The sequence below is a fragment of the Perognathus longimembris genome, chromosome 12 (assembly GCF_023159225.1).
Source record: "Perognathus longimembris pacificus isolate PPM17 chromosome 12, ASM2315922v1, whole genome shotgun sequence".
Taxonomy (NCBI): Eukaryota; Metazoa; Chordata; class Mammalia; order Rodentia; family Heteromyidae; genus Perognathus; species Perognathus longimembris.
Window position 1 is genome coordinate 45,819,396 of NC_063172.1, and position 6,000 is coordinate 45,825,395.

Sequence of the window (6,000 nt, forward strand, 5' to 3'; positions counted from 1 at the left end):
TATTTGTGTGCGTGAGTGTGTCTGTGTGTGTGCTTGAGTCTGAATTGGGGCTTGAACTCAGGGTCTGGGGGCTGTCCCTGAGATTTTTATATCAATAGATAGATAGATAGATAGATAGATAGATAGATAGATAGATAGATAGATAGATAAAAGATATATCTAGCTTTTTGGTGGCTTATTAGAGGTAGGAGTCTCATGGCCTTTCCTGCCTGGACTGGCTTTGAGCTACTATTCTCAGATCTCAGCCTCCTGAGTAGCTAGGATTACAGGTATGAACCATTGGTGCCCATCCACACACATTTTAATTCCTCTAATAAATGTATTTTTTACCATAATAAAAATTTAACATGTAAAATCTATAAAATTAAGGCATAAAGTTAACATGCTTGGCATGTTATATAAGTGATATTTTGATATCATTTATACAATTACTATTTTATTTTCAATTCAGAAAGGGCATTTTGAGAAAATATAAAATATGCAAGAACTTGGGTTGTCATCTTGAATGTTTTCATCTGTCCATCTTCTTTTTCTCCTAGATTAAGGTTGTACTTTCTCTAACTTTTTGTGTGCTATAATCAGCTGGAAACCTGCTAGTCTCCTTAAATATTAGCTAAGCATGTTTGCAGTTTTATTTACCTAAGGTGACTGCAGCTCTTTAGGCTGACACTTGTTTTAGGACCTGGGAGAGCTGAACATAACTTGTTCTTTCCTTAATTTGCAAAAGGCAAATATATTACTTGAGACAGTATTACTAGGAATAAATTGTTTGTGCAGCTGATATAAATCCATCTGAAGTGAAATGAATATATTTCAAAGCAGACTACACCAGTCAACTGCAGGCAATGTTCTTCTACATATTTGGCAGCATAGTACTCTAAATTTGAGAAAACTCACTCTTTCATATAAAAATGGTTTTGATTGGAAAACCTTAAAAAATCATATGCAATGTGCACTATGCAGAGTTCCTTCTAGGATGAATCAAGATACTCTGAATCACTCTTGTCTCTGGCACTTACTTCCTAGACATCTCAGCTGCCTATGGCAATACTAGTGTGAGGACTCTCATTCCAGGTCCTAAGGCAGAAAAACAGAGGAAGGAGAAATCACAGTAAGTGTGGGAAATGTCTGAGCTAACAAAAGAAGCACATATTGTCACAGAGCTCAAAGTAGACAGTCTTTACCCCTTCACAGAAGGCTTTAGTGGACCCATAAAAGCCTGTAACTGTATGTGAAATCAAAAGCCTGTGGGGAGGAGGGGAATGTGTGTGTGTGTGTGTGTGTGTGTGTGTGTGTGTGTGTGTTTACTGTGGCAAAGATGCATTCTAGTCATTGAATTGTTAAAGGAATGTTAACACCCACATGTTTAAAGAGCACTAGAAAGATGAATCAGGAAACAATTGAAAACTTCTCTGAGGGCTCTGATATTAGGATTTTGAGATGCTTTCCATTCACTGCATTACACTTGAAAGAGCAGCATGGCAATGCAGAAATAATTTGTGCCATTTAGGTGACATTTCTGAGCATCATTTTTCTCAATATGAAATTAGCATATAGTACACATGAAAATGACAGTACATAGGAAAATGCCTTGAAACAACGTAAGTGCTTATATAGTATAAGGCACCTTGCCCTTCTCAGGGCAAGCACACTAAGATCACACAATATCTTCCTTAAAGATATCTTTTTGAGGAACTTTCTCCAAGTAAGCCAAGCCGGCATCAGGATCATTAGCCCAGGCTGGCCTTAAACTATTAATTCCCTTGCTTCAGCCTTCCAAATTTTCAGATTGCAAGGTGTGTATTGAGCTATTTAATGTTTCCCTGAAGTTCTATATTGTTATGTTTACCATAGTCTTAAAACATATGAAATAATATACATTAAGATCATGTAGTCTCACAAGAACTTTTCTTGAATATAGGCAATGGATGTGCTTTCAGTATCTTTGCTATTATATAAAGATTTTGTTTTTTAAAGGAACTAAGTAGTTCCACAATACTGAGAGCTCAGTGAAGAAGAATACATGGATAGATATTTAACTTTAGTTGAACAACATATGTTTTGTTTTTTTTTACTAAACTCATATTGTTGAACACCTACCATATTCATAACTAGGCACTACATGTAGCATGAGTATTTTTAGGTAATAAGACATGTTCAGTTCTTGTCCCTGTTTACCAAGGATATGTTAGAAAAAACAGAAAAAGCATGTTCACCTGGAAGAAAACCCCAATATTTCCTACAGCAATTTGACAGGAATTTAGACAAGGGAAAAGAAATCATAGCAGACTGGGGGAAGGAAGATGGGTAGTGGGAAGGATTAATGAAAGTGCAGTATCAGATATGAAAACCTTTCTTGCCTAGAAGAATGGGCTAAAAGAAGTAGAGGTTCAGAGCCACGATACCAGGAGTTTCACGTGGGAAATAGAGACTACATGGTTTAAGCTGGACAAGAGGTACTTAAGAGGATTATTGAGAAACTCGATCAAGCAGATACACAGAGTCTGGTACATATTATTTCCAGTCATACTGAACAAAAGAAATATTACAGATACCTGTCAATGAAATGTTCATTGGCCTCATTCAGAATAGCACTATTTTGTATCCATTCTCAGTGGAGGCATTGAGGAAATAGAATGACATTTCTGATCAGTCCTCTTCCTACCTTTATTCTTTTACATTCTTCAGAATCTCAAGATAAGCCTATTTCAATTGTAGCTAATGTCAGTAAGACAGTACTATAGACCCATCATAGTATGGAAAATGCTTTTTTTGTTATAAGAATGTCTTCCAGACTAAGTGTGCTGCTTCTAAATACTATTGGAAAGCAATTAATAAATTTTGATTGTATCTTGTCAAATTCACTAAAATGTCTGTAGTCCATTTAGCATCTAATAATACATATAATTCCATTTTCCATTGTTCCTTCCTTTCTGAATACTACCCAGTTAATCTTTCATTCCTCAGAGAGATAAAGATCAGGAAATAATGTCACCATTCATTTCTAATTACAAAACCATACAGATGTTTTTGCATAAAGACTTAAAATTTGAAACTTTCCTCGGATTACTTAAACACACCTTGCTATAAATTCATTAATCCCTTACATTTAATTACCTTTTTCAGTTTCACCAAACTGACAATTAAATTTAATAACTTTATTTACTTTTTTTCAACAAGGTTTCTACTACTTTAGTGGAGTAATCTGATCTATAAATCTCACCTGGCAATGCATTGGCAGGGATTTTGCCAGTTCAAGATGCACCACATCCTTGGTACTCACTGTATTTCAACCTGGAGATTTCAATTTATTCAGAAACCCCATCATAGACACTTTCAACTTCTAACCATTATTAAGATATTCTTCAGTACTGATCTTCACTGAAGAAATATAGAATCTTAGCACTACAGATCACAGTATCATTTATGCTGAGTATATTTTGAGCTAATTATTAAAAATAATTATTATATTATTATCACTTACCATTAATTATTCTTGAGAACAATTATTTAAATAGTTAAGTGTTTTAGAAATTGGAATAGTGATAAAAAATAGTAGGTTTTGATTTTGATCTTTTTCTTTGTTACCTCTTCTAGTTGGTGTACCTGGTCCAAAATTCTCAAACGCATAATTTTTCAAATCAAAACAAAACGTTCAATATGTGATAATGATAACAAACAAAAAAGTAGCCCTGAAATCTTTTAGATCCTGCAGGACAGTTCATGAGGTAGACTAATTTCTGTTGGGCCCATACACTGAACCCGGGAACAAAGAAACAAGTTCAAATCTTTCTAAAAGGATATACATACATGTATATACACTTTCTAATGATTTATTAGAAAATGTATACCAATATATACTAGAATTACCATGATATTTTTTAGAACAGATTTTTTTTGTCTAGAAAGCAATATTGAAAAAAGAAGGTAAGTAAAGGTACAATTTTAGCTAGAAACTCTCTTCAGTAATCTATGTAAATTTATTAACATAAGCTTAAATTGATGTTGAGCCAAATGGACTCTCTAACTTCAAGTGTAAAGATAACAGATCTTTTAAATAGAATATTGACACATAAACACCTCACAGTCTGTCTTATTGCAACTGTTCTATCGATGAAGTAGCACATCTCACAGCCATCTTAGCCATTTCACAACAAATTATTCAAATATGCATCCCTAGGTGGCAATAAGCATAAGGAATTGAGCTCAGTAGCTATAAGGGACATCCTAGGACAAGTGGGAAGAACCGTAAATGGACAAGAAATCTAAGAATACTCAAGTCAACTGAGGCTTATACTGGACAGCTACACAGCTTTCCCATTGCCTATGGGGAAATGCCCTTTGGAAACTCTTTCTTGGTTATCTAGGAAAGCAATGGCAAATTCAGTACTCTGATTTGCCCTAAACCCTATTAGCTTGTTGTCTTGAAACCCAGCTGGACTAACAACAGTTCAAGAGAAAACTGGGTAAATTAGTTTTCACATTTTATTTCCACTTAGATCTATATCTAGAAAGGAGTGCATGAAGCCTATAACATTCTGTTTGTTCTCTCAAACCTTCCAGTAGCCAACCACAGTTATGGGGAAAAACAGGCTGCTGCTTCCTATGTATTTGCAGGAAAGACACTGGCAGATAAGGGGAGAGAAAGAATGCCCAACAGGAAATTCTGTGTGAGGCAATGCCCTTTCTGGGTTCTTGACAGTCAGTCATAGCACTGAGTCTCAGAATCGACTGGAAATGAAAGAAAGGAGCTTCCAAATGCTGCCCTACCCAAGCTGAACTCCACAGTAGGAGGGACGTTTCCCCCCTACCAAGAGACTCTTTGGAAAGGCTCCGAATTGAAGCAGATGCTGCGACATTGACATGAGCACAGACTCAGTCTGAAAATGAGAAGAGAGAGGACCCAGGATGGTAAAAGGAGAACCAAGATTTCTGATTACGTCCCCAGCCCGTAGCCAACGACTTACTGCCCCAAACCCAGCAAATAACCGAGTGAATGCAGAAAGATAAAAGAAGCCCTCAAATTATGTTCACATTTCCAATCCTCTTCAGAGTCTAAGCAAATCCAGCATCGAAATGGTTATCATCTTTAAGAAGAGTAGACTGGCTGAAAGGCGCCTTTGTTTGCTCAGTAACACAGCTCCTCCCGTCTCCAGCACTTGTCTGAGTAACATTTCAATCCCAGTTATTACTCGGGTTCACAGTAGAGAATGCAGCAGGGGTATCCCTCCTTGTTCCCTCTCTACTGCAAAACCCCAATATTCCCAGGGCGGAAAGCACCGTGCACCTCGTCCAGTGCTAATTATCGCCAGGTTGCTTACCTTCCCCGGATCGAGTCAGCGCGTGTCCCGGGCGCCAGCTGCCCCAGGATGCAGTCCCGCCGCCCCCGGCCGCACTGCCCTGCACCGCTTGCACAGTCAGATCTCAGATCCAGCGGGCCCCCACTCCACCTGCCAGCTGCAGCTGCCGCTCCCGCCGCCCAGCTCCGGCCCTATGAAGTCATCCCTGTCGGATCACCACATTGCACGTGAGCCGCGGGGGGAGACGCACTGCTGCGGGTCCCTGGGAAGAAAGGCCAGAAACTGAACCCGACCCCCGCTCCCCCGGCACCCTGTAGATTTGTTTTTTATTATTGTTTTTGCAAATGAAGCATGGATAGATTGTGTTCTAAAGGCGAAGTGGCGGGGACACTCGATCTGCAGACCGTTCTTCCTCACAGCGCTCCCCCATCAGTCTGGCTCCGTGGACAGCTCCATCTGACTGTGGGTTTCCCCTATTCTTCATCTTATCAGTATTGTTCATTTCGCGGAATCTGAGAACTAAGATTGTCTTTTGAGATAGATGCATACAAACACTCTGAAAATATTCTGAATTAAGGATCTTTAAACCCCTTTTGAACAAGCTCCATCTCTCTCTCTCTCTCTCTCTCTCACACACACACACACACACACACACAGAGACAGACAGAGAGGACAGACATAGAGACAGAGACAGAGAGGG

The 6,000-nt window shown here is 38.6% G+C and overlaps 1 protein-coding gene across 3 annotated transcripts in view; it reads right to left on the reverse strand.

Annotated features, from left to right (window-relative positions):
- Positions 1-5,432, reverse strand: part of Pkia (cAMP-dependent protein kinase inhibitor alpha) — a 75,661-nt gene extending 70,229 nt beyond the window's left edge. For 2 of the 3 annotated variants that reach the window (XM_048358894.1, XM_048358892.1), the window contains exon 1: positions 5,322-5,432. The gene's annotated coding sequence lies outside the window, so the exon portion shown is untranslated. The remainder of the gene's footprint in view (positions 1-5,321) is intronic. The other variant, XM_048358893.1, reaches the window with a different exon arrangement.
- Positions 5,433-6,000: the final 568 nt, after the last annotated feature.